The 13,040-nt window shown below is 41.3% G+C and overlaps 16 non-coding genes across 16 annotated transcripts; all 16 read right to left on the minus strand.

Moving 5' to 3' along the window:
* Positions 1-515: 515 nt before the first annotated feature.
* On the minus strand, positions 516-588 carry TRNAR-CCU (transfer RNA arginine (anticodon CCU)). Its single transcript has one exon. It is a non-coding gene; the product is annotated as a tRNA-Arg (tRNA).
* Positions 589-1,005: 417 nt separating this feature from the next.
* On the minus strand, positions 1,006-1,098 carry TRNAI-UAU (transfer RNA isoleucine (anticodon UAU)). Its single transcript is given in 2 exon segments — positions 1,006-1,041; positions 1,061-1,098. It is a non-coding gene; the product is annotated as a tRNA-Ile (tRNA).
* A 1,082-nt stretch (positions 1,099-2,180) lies between these two features.
* TRNAR-CCU (transfer RNA arginine (anticodon CCU)) lies at positions 2,181-2,253 on the minus strand. The gene has a single exon. It is a non-coding gene; the product is annotated as a tRNA-Arg (tRNA).
* A 417-nt stretch (positions 2,254-2,670) lies between these two features.
* On the minus strand, positions 2,671-2,763 carry TRNAI-UAU (transfer RNA isoleucine (anticodon UAU)). Its single transcript is given in 2 exon segments — positions 2,671-2,706; positions 2,726-2,763. It is a non-coding gene; the product is annotated as a tRNA-Ile (tRNA).
* A 1,084-nt stretch (positions 2,764-3,847) lies between these two features.
* On the minus strand, positions 3,848-3,920 carry TRNAR-CCU (transfer RNA arginine (anticodon CCU)). The gene has a single exon. It is a non-coding gene; the product is annotated as a tRNA-Arg (tRNA).
* Positions 3,921-4,337: 417 nt separating this feature from the next.
* On the minus strand, positions 4,338-4,430 carry TRNAI-UAU (transfer RNA isoleucine (anticodon UAU)). Its single transcript is given in 2 exon segments — positions 4,338-4,373; positions 4,393-4,430. It is a non-coding gene; the product is annotated as a tRNA-Ile (tRNA).
* A 1,082-nt stretch (positions 4,431-5,512) lies between these two features.
* TRNAR-CCU (transfer RNA arginine (anticodon CCU)) lies at positions 5,513-5,585 on the minus strand. Its single transcript has one exon. It is a non-coding gene; the product is annotated as a tRNA-Arg (tRNA).
* A 417-nt stretch (positions 5,586-6,002) lies between these two features.
* TRNAI-UAU (transfer RNA isoleucine (anticodon UAU)) lies at positions 6,003-6,095 on the minus strand. Its single transcript is given in 2 exon segments — positions 6,003-6,038; positions 6,058-6,095. It is a non-coding gene; the product is annotated as a tRNA-Ile (tRNA).
* A 1,084-nt stretch (positions 6,096-7,179) lies between these two features.
* TRNAR-CCU (transfer RNA arginine (anticodon CCU)) lies at positions 7,180-7,252 on the minus strand. The gene has a single exon. It is a non-coding gene; the product is annotated as a tRNA-Arg (tRNA).
* A 417-nt stretch (positions 7,253-7,669) lies between these two features.
* TRNAI-UAU (transfer RNA isoleucine (anticodon UAU)) lies at positions 7,670-7,762 on the minus strand. The gene is given in 2 exon segments: positions 7,670-7,705; positions 7,725-7,762. It is a non-coding gene; the product is annotated as a tRNA-Ile (tRNA).
* Positions 7,763-8,846: 1,084 nt separating this feature from the next.
* Positions 8,847-8,919, minus strand: TRNAR-CCU (transfer RNA arginine (anticodon CCU)). Its single transcript has one exon. It is a non-coding gene; the product is annotated as a tRNA-Arg (tRNA).
* A 417-nt stretch (positions 8,920-9,336) lies between these two features.
* On the minus strand, positions 9,337-9,429 carry TRNAI-UAU (transfer RNA isoleucine (anticodon UAU)). The gene is given in 2 exon segments: positions 9,337-9,372; positions 9,392-9,429. It is a non-coding gene; the product is annotated as a tRNA-Ile (tRNA).
* A 1,083-nt stretch (positions 9,430-10,512) lies between these two features.
* Positions 10,513-10,585, minus strand: TRNAR-CCU (transfer RNA arginine (anticodon CCU)). Its single transcript has one exon. It is a non-coding gene; the product is annotated as a tRNA-Arg (tRNA).
* Positions 10,586-11,002: 417 nt separating this feature from the next.
* On the minus strand, positions 11,003-11,095 carry TRNAI-UAU (transfer RNA isoleucine (anticodon UAU)). Its single transcript is given in 2 exon segments — positions 11,003-11,038; positions 11,058-11,095. It is a non-coding gene; the product is annotated as a tRNA-Ile (tRNA).
* A 1,083-nt stretch (positions 11,096-12,178) lies between these two features.
* On the minus strand, positions 12,179-12,251 carry TRNAR-CCU (transfer RNA arginine (anticodon CCU)). Its single transcript has one exon. It is a non-coding gene; the product is annotated as a tRNA-Arg (tRNA).
* A 417-nt stretch (positions 12,252-12,668) lies between these two features.
* Positions 12,669-12,761, minus strand: TRNAI-UAU (transfer RNA isoleucine (anticodon UAU)). Its single transcript is given in 2 exon segments — positions 12,669-12,704; positions 12,724-12,761. It is a non-coding gene; the product is annotated as a tRNA-Ile (tRNA).
* Between the last annotated feature and the right edge of the window lie 279 nt (positions 12,762-13,040).

The raw sequence follows: 13,040 nt of genomic DNA on the forward strand, positions 1-13,040 counted from the left end.
ACACCATGTCATATGAAGCAAAGGAAGCACACCTCTAAGGAGCGATTCTGATTGCTATTCGTATACATGTTGATACATCAGGAAAAACATTTCTGAAACTGGCACAAAAAGGACATAAAATGCCTTCCTGCAAATTAAGCTTACCAACGATACTTGTCAGGGTGGCTTTTTTGCTTGAAGATTTTAGGCCACCGGATTTGCATGCCACAATGGGATGTCTGGAGAATGTCGGAGAAAATGCAAAGCTCTTTCCTAATAAAAGCAGCGTTTCCTTTGTTTGGAGTTGAACATATTGTTTGGCAGAAACATTGCAGGAGATTTGGTTTTGGACAAGAGGACTTGTAGCCATCTTGCAGAAGTTTCCATTCAGTTGATAGCATGCTGCTGAACTAATCTGAGTTCTACTAGGAGAAGGCACGCATATTAATTAAGGCAACAGGAAAGGGAAGTCCTAAAGGTTTTATTCTAAAGCCTTGCTTTAGATGTGACTTGAAAGAGTCAAGCAAGATCTCAAACACCCCAGATGGGACCCGAACCCACAATCCCTGGCTTAGGAGGCCAGTGCCTTATCCATTAGGCCACTGGGGCTTTCGCTAGATGACAGCAAAGACTTTTTTTTTCTTTCAGAAGGCATCCGTTCTCTTACTTTACAAGGTAAGGGTGGCAAAATCTTTGTTTTTATTTTCCCTTGTAAACTTGCTACAGAATTGCAAGCGGTTTGAGCTACAAAGTCAGAAGAATGAGTTTTCTGAAAGAGAAAAGCCATGTCGCAGCTCTCCACACCTCTTTTCATCAAGTAGAAGGCGCACATTTTCTTTATCTGTTCTGGTCCACAAATTAAAGAATGTGGTCAGTGTAACAGAAAGACAGCTCATTCAAGCACCCTTGAGGAAAGAACCTTGAGTTTCTTTGGGCGCTTATTGCCCTGTTGTAAAGTTCTCAGGCCATAGGGTGCAAGTGCAGATTACATTTTCCATGAATAAAGGCAAAAAGCAAGAAACTGCATGCTCCAGGTGAGGCTCGAACTCACAACCTCGGCATTGCTCAACAGATACTGCCATATAAGTACCGCGCGCTGACCGATTGCGCCACTGGAGCACAGAAGCCATCACGGAAATCCATCACCCATGTCTCCTTGGTTTCAAATAGGCCTTCAAGTGATCCGAAACCTAAAATCGTGCTTATCCCAGACAAAAGAGAATATTTTTTCTCTCATAGCAAGAAATGGTAGCATATAAGTACTCCTAGAAAAAAAAAAACACCGCCAAATCCACTTGACTGGAGCTCAAGGACAGTATTTAAAAAATAAAAGTAGAACTTTTTTGAAAGAAAAAATGATATTGCAACTGCTATCGTGACGTGTTAGGGATATATTCATGCATGTTTGAAAAGTTACTAAATATCCACTGTAAAGCAAGAAGTGGCAGGTAATACCAAGTACCTTTGGATCAAGGTCCGTTTGTGGGTAAACCCAGATAAAACACAAGAGTTGTTAATACATTTGAAATGCCACTATCCAGCAACTGTGTTGAGCATTTTGATGCTCTATTTTTCAGAAAATCTGCCGATCCACGTCAGATTCTATTTCTGACTGCTTGCGGCAAGAAGACTTCTGAATGTGTCCCAAAGCAGTGGCTATCAGTGTGAATCTCAACAAATGCAACAACACCATGTCATATGAAGCAAAGGAAGCACACCTCTAAGGAGCGATTCTGATTGCTATTCGTATACATGTTGATACATCAGGAAAAACATTTCTGAAACTGGCACAACAAGGACATAAAATGCCTTCCTGCAAATTAAGCTTACCAACGATACTTGTCAGGGTGGCTTTTTTGCTTGAAGATTTTAGGCCACCGGATTTGCATGCCACAATGGGATGTCTGGAGAATGTCGGAGAAAATGCAAAGCTCTTTCCTAATAAAAGCAGCGTTTCCTTTGTGGGGAGTTGAACATATTGTTTGGCAGAAACATTGCAGGAGATTTGGTTTTGGACAAGAGGACTTGTAGCCATCTTGCAGAAGTTTCCATTCAGTTGATAGCATGCTCCTGAACTAATCTGAGTTCTACTAGGAGAAGGCACGCATATTAATTAAGGCAACAGGAAAGGGAACTCCTAAAGGTTTTATTCTAAAGCCTTGCTTTAGATGTGACTTGAAAGAGTCAAGCAAGATCTCAAACACCCCAGATGGGACTCGAACCCACAATCCCTGGCTTAGGAGGCCAGTGCCTTATCCATTAGGCCACTGGGGCTTTCGCTAGATGACAGCAAAGACTTTTTTTTTCTTTCAGAAGGCATCCGTTCTCTTACTTTACAAGGTAAGGGTGGCAAAATCTTTGTTTTTATTTTCCCTTGTAAACTTGCTACAGAATTGCAAGCGGTTTGAGCTACAAAGTCAGAAGAATGAGTTTTCTGAAAGAGAAAAGCCATGTCGCAGCTCTCCACACCTCTTTTCATCAAGTAGAAGGCGCACATTTTCTTTATCTGTTCTGGTCCACAATTTAAAGAATGTGGTCAGTGTAACAGAAAGACAGCTCATTCAAGCACCCTTGAGGAAAGAACCTTGAGTTTCTTTGGGCGCTTATTGCCCTGTTGTAAAGTTCTCAGGCCATAGGGTGCAAGTGCAGATTACATTTTCCATGAATAAAGGCAAAAAGCAAGAAACTGCATGCTCCAGGTGAGGCTCGAACTCACAACCTCGGCATTGCTCAACAGATACTGCCATATAAGTACCGCGCGCTGACCGATTGCGCCACTGGAGCACAGAAGCCATCATGGAAATCCATCACCCATGTCTCCTTGGTTTCAAATAGGCCTTCAAGTGATCCGAAACCTAAAATCGTGCTTATCCCAGACAAAAGAGAATATTTTTTCTCTCATAGCAAGAAATGGTAGCATATAAGTACTCCTAGAAAAAAAAAAAAACACCGCCAAATCCACTTGACTGGAGCTCAAGGACAGTATTTAAAAAATAAAAGTAGAACTTTTTTGAAAGAAAAAATGATATTGCAACTGCTATCGTGACGTGTTAGGGATATATTCATGCATGTTTGAAAAGTTACTAAATATCCACTGTAAAGCAAGAAGTGGCAGGTAATACCAAGTACCTTTGGATCAAGGTCCGTTTGTGGGTAAACCCAGATAAAACACAAGAGTTGTTAATACATTTGAAATGCCACTATCCAGCAACTGTGTTGAGCATTTTGATGCTCTATTTTTCAGAAAATCTGCCGATCCACGTCAGATTCTATTTCTGACTGCTTGCGGCAAGAAGACTTCTGAATGTGTCCCAAAGCAGTGGCTATCAGTGTGAATCTCAACAAATGCAACAACACCATGTCATATGAAGCAAAGGAAGCACACCTCTAAGGAGCGATTCTGATTGCTATTCGTATACATGTTGATACATCAGGAAAAACATTTCTGAAACTGGCACAAAAAGGACATAAAATGCCTTCCTGCAAATTAAGCTTACCAACGATACTTGTCAGGGTGGCTTTTTTGCTTGAAGATTTTAGGCCACCGGATTTGCATGCCACAATGGGATGTCTGGAGAATGTCGGAGAAAATGCAAAGCTCTTTCCTAATAAAAGCAGCGTTTCCTTTGTGGGGAGTTGAACATATTGTTTGGCAGAAACATTGCAGGAGATTTGGTTTTGGACAAGAGGACTTGTAGCCATCTTGCAGAAGTTTCCATTCAGTTGATAGCATGCTGCTGAACTAATCTGAGTTCTACTAGGAGAAGAAACACATATTAATTAAGGCAACAGGAAAGGGAAGTCCTAAAGGTTTTATTCTAAAGCCTTGCTTTAGATGTGACTTGAAAGAGTCAAGCAAGATCTCAAACACCCCAGATGGGACTCAAACCCACAATACCTGGCTTAGGAGGCCAGTGCCTTATCCATTAGGCCACTGGGGCTTTCGCTAGATGACAGCAAAGACTTTTTTTTTCTTTCAGAAGGCATCCGTTCTCTTACTTTACAAGGTAAGGGTGGCAAAATCTTTGTTTTTATTTTCCCTTGTAAACTTGCTACAGAATTGTAAGCGGTTTGAGCTACAAAGTCAGAAGAATGAGTTTTCTGAAAGAGAAAAGCCATGTCGCAGCTCTCCACACCTCTTTTCATCAAGTAGAAGGCGCACATTTTCTTTATCTGTTCTGGTCCACAATTTAAAGAATGTGGTCAGTGTAACAGAAAGACAGCTCATTCAAGCACCCTTGAGGAAAGAACCTTGAGTTTCTTTGGGCGCTTATTGCCCTGTTGTAAAGTTCTCAGGCCATAGGGTGCAAGTGCAGATTACATTTTCCATGAATAAAGGCAAAAAGCAAGAAACTGCATGCTCCAGGTGAGGCTCGAACTCACAACCTCGGCATTGCTCAACAGATACTGCCATATAAGTACCGCGCGCTGACCGATTGCGCCACTGGAGCACAGAAGCCATCACGGAAATCCATCACCCATGTCTCCTTGGTTTCAAATAGGCCTTCAAGTGATCCGAAACCTAAAATCGTGCTTATCCCAGACAAAAGAGAATATTTTTTCTCTCATAGCAAGAAATGGTAGCATATAAGTACTCCTAGAAAAAAAAAAACACCGCCAAATCCACTTGACTGGAGCTCAAGGACAGTATTTAAAAAATAAAAGTAGAACTTTTTTGAAAGAAAAAATGATATTGCAACTGCTATCGTGACGTGTTAGGGATATATTCATGCATGTTTGAAAAGTTACTAAATATCCACTGTAAAGCAAGAAGTGGCAGGTAATACCAAGTACCTTTGGATCAAGGTCCGTTTGTGGGTAAACCCAGATAAAACACAAGAGTTGTTAATACATTTGAAATGCCACTATCCAGCAACTGTGTTGAGCATTTTGATGCTCTATTTTTCAGAAAATCTGCCGATCCACGTCAGATTCTATTTCTGACTGCTTGCGGCAAGAAGACTTCTGAATGTGTCCCAAAGCAGTGGCTATCAGTGTGAATCTCAACAAATGCAACAACACCATGTCATATGAAGCAAAGGAAGCACACCTCTAAGGAGCGATTCTGATTGCTATTCGTATACATGTTGATACATCAGGAAAAACATTTCTGAAACTGGCACAAAAAGGACATAAAATGCCTTCCTGCAAATTAAGCTTACCAACGATACTTGTCAGGGTGGCTTTTTTGCTTGAAGATTTTAGGCCACCGGATTTGCATGCCACAATGGGATGTCTGGAGAATGTCGGAGAAAATGCAAAGCTCTTTCCTAATAAAAGCAGCGTTTCCTTTGTGGGGAGTTGAACATATTGTTTGGCAGAAACATTGCAGGAGATTTGGTTTTGGACAAGAGGACTTGTAGCCATCTTGCAGAAGTTTCCATTCAGTTGATAGCATGCTGCTGAACTAATCTGAGTTCTACTAGGAGAAGGCACACATATTAATTAAGGCAACAGGAAAGGGAAGTCCTAAAGGTTTTATTCTAAAGCCTTGCTTTAGATGCGACTTAAAGGAGTCAAGCAAGATCTCAAACACCCCAGATGGGACTTGAACCCACAATCCCTGGCTTAGGAGGCCAGTGCCTTATCCATTAGGCCACTGGGGCTTTCGCTAGATGACAGCAAAGACTTTTTTTTTCTTTCAGAAGGCATCCGTTCTCTTACTTTACAAGGTAAGGGTGGCAAAATCTTTGTTTTTATTTTCCCTTGTAAACTTGCTACAGAATTGCAAGCGGTTTGAGCTACAAAGTCAGAAGAATGAGTTTTCTGAAAGAGAAAAGCCATGTCGCAGCTCTCCACACCTCTTTTCATCAAGTAGAAGGCGCACATTTTCTTTATCTGTTCTCGTCCACAATTTAAAGAATGTGGTCAGTGTAACAGAAAGACAGCTCATTCAAGCACCCTTGAGGAAAGAAACTTGAGTTTCTTTGGGCGCTTATTGCCCTGTTGTAAAGTTCTCAGGCCATAGGGTGCAAGTGCAGATTACATTTTCCATGAATAAAGGCAAAAAGCAAGAAACTGCATGCTCCAGGTGAGGCTCGAACTCACAACCTCGGCATTGCTCAACAGATACTGCCATATAAGTACCGCGCGCTGACCGATTGCGCCACTGGAGCACAGAAGCCATCACGGAAATCCATCACCCATGTCTCCTTGGTTTCAAATAGGCCTTCAAGTGATCCGAAACCTAAAATCGTGCTTATCCCAGACAAAAGAGAATATTTTTTTCTCTCATAGCAAGAAATGGTAGCATATAAGTACTCCTAGAAAAAAAAAAAACACCGCCAAATCCACTTGACTGGAGCTCAAGGACAGTATTTAAAAAATAAAAGTAGAACTTTTTTGAAAGAAAAAATGATATTGCAACTGCTATCGTGACGTGTTAGGGATATATTCATGCATGTTTGAAAAGTTACTAAATATCCACTGTAAAGCAAGAAGTGGCAGGTAATACCAAGTACCTTTGGATCAAGGTCCGTTTGTGGGTAAACCCAGATAAAACACAAGAGTTGTTAATACATTTGAAATGCCACTATCCAGCAACTGTGTTGAGCATTTTGATGCTCTATTTTTCAGAAAATCTGCAGATCCACGTCAGATTCTATTTCTGACTGCTTGCGGCAAGAAGACTTCTGAATGTGTCCCAAAGCAGTGGCTATCAGTGTGAATCTCAACAAATGCAACAACACCATGTCATATGAAGCAAAGGAAGCACACCTCTAAGGAGCGATTCTGATTGCTATTCGTATACATGTTGATACATTAGGAAAAACATTTCTGAAACTGGCACAAAAAGGACATAAAATGCCTTCCTGCAAATTAAGCTTACCAACGATACTTGTCAGGGTGGCTTTTTTGCTTGAAGATTTTAGGCCACCGGATTTGCATGCCACAATGGGATGTCTGGAGAATGTCGGAGAAAATGCAAAGCTCTTTCCTAATAAAAGCAGCGTTTCCTTTGTGGGGAGTTGAACATATTGTTTGGCAGAAACATTGCAGGAGATTTGGTTTTGGACAAGAGGACTTGTAGCCATCTTGCAGAAGTTTCCATTCAGTTGATAGCATGCTGCTGAACTAATCTGAGTTCTACTAGGAGAAGGCACGCATATTAATTAAGGCAACAGGAAAGGGAAGTCCTAAAGGTTTTATTCTAAAGCCTTGCTTTAGATGTGACTTGAAAGAGTCAAGCAAGATCTCAAACACCCCAGATGGGACACGAACCCACAATCCCTGGCTTAGGAGGCCAGTGCCTTATCCATTAGGCCACTGGGGCTTTCGCTAGATGACAGCAAAGACTTTTTTTTTCTTTCAGAAGGCATCCGTTCTCTTACTTTACAAGGTAAGGGTGGCAAAATCTTTGTTTTTATTTTCCCTTGTAAACTTGCTACAGAATTGCAAGCGGTTTGAGCTACAAAGTCAGAAGAATGAGTTTTCTGAAAGAGAAAAGCCATGTCGCAGCTCTCCACACCTCTTTTCATCAAGTAGAAGGCGCACATTTTCTTTATCTGTTCTGGTCCACAATTTAAAGAATGTGGTCAGTGTAACAGAAAGACAGCTCATTCAAGCACCCTTGAGGAAAGAACCTTGAGTTTCTTTGGGCGCTTATTGCCCTGTTGTAAAGTTCTCAGGCCATAGGGTGCAAGTGCAGATTACATTTTCCATGAATAAAGGCAAAAAGCAAGAAACTGCATGCTCCAGGTGAGGCTCGAACTCACAACCTCGGCATTGCTCAACAGATACTGCCATATAAGTACCGCGCGCTGACCGATTGCGCCACTGGAGCACAGAAGCCATCACGGAAATCCATCACCCATGTCTCCTTGGTTTCAAATAGGCCTTCAAGTGATCCGAAACCTAAAATCGTGCTTATCCCAGACAAAAGAGAATATTTTTTTCTCTCATAGCAAGAAATGGTAGCATATAAGTACTCCTAGAAAAAAAAAAAACACCGCCAAATCCACTTGACTGGAGCTCAAGGACAGTATTTAAAAAATAAAAGTAGAACTTTTTTGAAAGAAAAAATGATATTGCAACTGCTATCGTGACGTGTTAGGGATATATTCATGCATGTTTGAAAAGTTACTAAATATCCACTGTAAAGCAAGAAGTGGCAGGTAATACCAAGTACCTTTGGATCAAGGTCCGTTTGTGGGTAAACCCAGATAAAACACAAGAGTTGTTAATACATTTGAAATGCCACTATCCAGCAACTGTGTTGAGCATTTTGATGCTCTATTTTTCAGAAAATCTGCCGATCCACGTCAGATTCTATTTCTGACTGCTTGCGGCAAGAAGACTTCTGAATGTGTCCCAAAGCAGTGGCTATCAGTGTGAATCTCAACAAATGCAACAACACCATGTCATATGAAGCAAAGGAAGCACACCTCTAAGGAGCGATTCTGATTGCTATTCGTATACATGTTGATACATCAGGAAAAACATTTCTGAAACTGGCACAAAAAGGACATAAAATGCCTTCCTGCAAATTAAGCTTACCAACGATACTTGTCAGGGTGGCTTTTTTGCTTGAAGATTTTAGGCCACCGGATTTGCATGCCACAATGGGATGTCTGGAGAATGTCGGAGAAAATGCAAAGCTCTTTCCTAATAAAAGCAGCGTTTCCTTTGTGGGGAGTTGAACATATTGTTTGGCAGAAACATTGCAGGAGATTTGGTTTTGGACAAGAGGACTTGTAGCCATCTTGCAGAAGTTTCCATTCAGTTGATAGCATGCTGCTGAACTAATCTGAGTTCTACTAGGAGAAGGCACACATATTAATTAAGGCAACAGGAAAGGGAAGTCCTAAAGGTTTTATTCTAAAGCCTTGCTTTAGATGTGACTTGAAAGAGTCAAGCAAGATCTCAAACACCCCAGATGGGACTCGAACCCACAATCCCTGGCTTAGGAGGCCAGTGCCTTATCCATTAGGCCACTGGGGCTTTCGCTAGATGACAGCAAAGACTTTTTTTTTCTTTCAGAAGGCATCCGTTCTCTTACTTTACAAGGTAAGGGTGGCAAAATCTTTGTTTTTATTTTCCCTTGTAAACTTGCTACAGAATTGCAAGCGGTTTGAGCTACAAAGTCAGAAGAATGAGTTTTCTGAAAGAGAAAAGCCATGTCGCAGCTCTCCACACCTCTTTTCATCAAGTAGAAGGCGCACATTTTCTTTATCTGTTCTGGTCCACAATTTAAAGAATGTGGTCAGTGTAACAGAAAGACAGCTCATTCAAGCACCCTTGAGGAAAGAACCTTGAGTTTCTTTGGGCGCTTATTGCCCTGTTGTAAAGTTCTCAGGCCATAGGGTGCAAGTGCAGATTACATTTTCCATGAATAAAGGCAAAAAGCAAGAAACTGCATGCTCCAGGTGAGGCTCGAACTCACAACCTCGGCATTGCTCAACAGATACTGCCATATAAGTACCGCGCGCTGACCGATTGCGCCACTGGAGCACAGAAGCCATCACGGAAATCCATCACCCATGTCTCCTTGGTTTCAAATAGGCCTTCAATTATCCGAAACCTAAAATCGTGCTTATCCCAGACAAAAGAGAATATTTTTTTCTCTCATAGCAAGAAATGGTAGCATATAAGTACTCCTAGAAAAAAAAAAAACACCGCCAAATCCACTTGACTGGAGCTCAAGGACAGTATTTAAAAAATAAAAGTAGAACTTTTTTGAAAGAAAAAATGATATTGCAACTGCTATCGTGACGTGTTAGGGATATATTCATGCATGTTTGAAAAGTTACTAAATATCCACTGTAAAGCAAGAAGTGGCAGGTAATACCAAGTACCTTTGGATCAAGGTCCGTTTGTGGGTAAACCCAGATAAAACACAAGAGTTGTTAATACATTTGAAATGCCACTATCCAGCAACTGTGTTGAGCATTTTGATGCTCTATTTTTCAGAAAATCTGCCGATCCACGTCAGATTCTATTTCTGACTGCTTGCGGCAAGAAGACTTCTGAATGTGTCCCAAAGCAGTGGCTATCAGTGTGAATCTCAACAAATGCAACAACACCATGTCATATGAAGCAAAGGAAGCACACCTCTAAGGAGCGATTCTGATTGCTATTCGTATACATGTTGATACATCAGGAAAAACATTTCTGAAACTGGCACAACAAGGACATAAAATGCCTTCCTGCAAATTAAGCTTACCAACGATACTTGTCAGGGTGGCTTTTTTGCTTGAAGATTTTAGGCCACCGGATTTGCATGCCACAATGGGATGTCTGCAGAATGTCGGAGAAAATGCAAAGCTCTTTCCTAATAAAAGCAGCGTTTCCTTTGTGGGGAGTTGAACATATTGTTTGGCAGAAACATTGCAGGAGATTTGGTTTTGGACAAGAGGACTTGTAGCCATCTTGCAGAAGTTTCCATTCAGTTGATAGCATGCTGCTGAACTAATCTGAGTTCTACTAGGAGAAGGCACGCATATTAATTAAGGCAACAGGAAAGGGAAGTCCTAAAGGTTTTATTCTAAAGCCTTGCTTTAGATGTGACTTGAAAGAGTCAAGCAAGATCTCAAACACCCCAGATGGGACTCGAACCCACAATCCCTGGCTTAGGAGGCCAGTGCCTTATCCATTAGGCCACTGGGGCTTTCGCTAGATGACAGCAAAGACTTTTTTTTTCTTTCAGAAGGCATCCGTTCTCTTACTTTACAAGGTAAGGGTGGCAAAATCTTTGTTTTTATTTTCCCTTGTAAACTTGCTACAGAATTGCAAGCGGTTTGAGCTACAAAGTCAGAAGAATGAGTTTTCTGAAAGAGAAAAGCCATGTCGCAGCTCTCCACACCTCTTTTCATCAAGTAGAAGGCGCACATTTTCTTTATCTGTTCTGGTCCACAATTTAAAGAATGTGGTCAGTGTAACAGAAAGACAGCTCATTCAAGCACCCTTGAGGAAAGAACCTTGAGTTTCTTTGGGCGCTTATTGCCCTGTTGTAAAGTTCTCAGGCCATAGGGTGCAAGTGCAGATTACATTTTCCATGAATAAAGGCAAAAAGCAAGAAACTGCATGCTCCAGGTGAGGCTCGAACTCACAACCTCGGCATTGCTCAACAGATACTGCCATATAAGTACCGCGCGCTGACCGATTGCGCCACTGGAGCACAGAAGCCATCACGGAAATCCATCACCCATGTCTCCTTGGTTTCAAATAGGCCTTCAAGTGATCCGAAACCTAAAATCGTGCTTATCCCAGACAAAAGAGAATATTTTTTCTCTCATAGCAAGAAATGGTAGCATATAAGTACTCCTAGAAAAAAAAAAAACACCGCCAAATCCACTTGACTGGAGCTCAAGGACAGTATTTAAAAAATAAAAGTAGAACTTTTTTGAAAGAAAAAATGATATTGCAACTGCTATCGTGACGTGTTAGGGATATATTCATGCATGTTTGAAAAGTTACTAAATATCCACTGTAAAGCAAGAAGTGGCAGGTAATACCAAGTACCTTTGGATCAAGGTCCGTTTGTGGGTAAACCCAGATAAAACACAAGAGTTGTTAATACATTTGAAATGCCACTATCCAGCAACTGTGTTGAGCATTTTGATGCTCTATTTTTCAGAAAATCTGCCGATCCACGTCAGATTCTATTTCTGACTGCTTGCGGCAAGAAGACTTCTGAATGTGTCCCAAAGCAGTGGCTATCAGTGTGAATCTCAACAAATGCAACAACACCATGTCATATGAAGCAAAGGAAGCACACCTCTAAGGAGCGATTCTGATTGCTATTCGTATACATGTTGATACATCAGGAAAAACATTTCTGAAACTGGCACAAAAAGGACATAAAATGCCTTCCTGCAAATTAAGCTTACCAACGATACTTGTCAGGGTGGCTTTTTTGCTTGAAGATTTTAGGCCACCGGATTTGCATGCCACAATGGGATGTCTGGAGAATGTCGGAGAAAATGCAAAGCTCTTTCCTAATAAAAGCAGCGTTTCCTTTGTGGGGAGTTGAACATATTGTTTGGCAGAAACATTGCAGGAGATTTGGTTTTGGACAAGAGGACTTGTAGCCATCTTGCAGAAGTTTCCATTCAGTTGATAGCATGCTGCTGAACTAATCTGAGTTCTACTAGGAGAAGGCACGCATATTAATTAAGGCAACAGGAAAGGGAAGTCCTAAAGGTTTTATTCTAAAGCCTTGCTTTAGATGTGACTTGAAAGAGTCAAGCAAGATCTCAAACACCCCAGATGGGACTCGAACCCACAATCCCTGGCTTAGGAGGCCAGTGCCTTATCCATTAGGCCTCTGGGGCTTTCGCTAGATGACAGCAAAGACTTTTTTTTTCTTTCAGAAGGCATCCGTTCTCTTACTTTACAAGGTAAGGGTGGCAAAATCTTTGTTTTTATTTTCCCTTGTAAACTTGCTACAGAATTGCAAGCGGTTTGAGCTACAAAGTCAGAAGAATGAGTTTTCAGAAAGAGAAAAGCCATGTCGCAGCTCTCCACACCTCTTTTCATCAAGTAGAAGGCGCACATTTTCTTTATCTGTTCTGGTCCACAATTTAAAGAATGTGGTCAGTGTAACAGAAAGACAGCTCATTCAAGCACCCTTGAGGAAAGAACCTTGAGTTTCTTTGGGCGCTTATTGCCCTGTTGTAAAGTTCTCAGGCCATAGGGTGCAAGTGCAGATTACATTTTCCATGAATAAAGGCAAAAAGCAAGAAACTGCATGCTCCAGGTGAGGCTCGAACTCACAACCTCGGCATTGCTCAACAGATACTGCCATATAAGTACCGCGCGCTGACCGATTGCGCCACTGGAGCACAGAAGCCATCACGGAAATCCATCACCCATGTCTCCTTGGTTTCAAATAGGCCTTCAAGTGATCCGAAACCTAAAATCGTGCTTATCCCAGACAAAAGAGAATATTTTTTTCTCTCATAGCAAGAAATGGTAGCATATAAGTACTCCTAGAAAAAAAAAAACACCGCCAAATCCACTTGACTGGAGCTCAAGGACAGTATTTAAAAAATAAAAGTAGAACTTTTTTGAAAGAAAAAATGATATTGCAACTGCTATCGTGACGTGTTAGGGATATATTC

The sequence above is a fragment of the Lithobates pipiens genome, unplaced genomic scaffold, assembly GCF_037356315.1.
Source record: "Lithobates pipiens isolate NorthernLeopardFrog02 unplaced genomic scaffold, aLitPip1_a1.2 Scaffold_8, whole genome shotgun sequence".
NCBI classification, from domain to species: domain Eukaryota; kingdom Metazoa; phylum Chordata; class Amphibia; order Anura; family Ranidae; genus Lithobates; species Lithobates pipiens.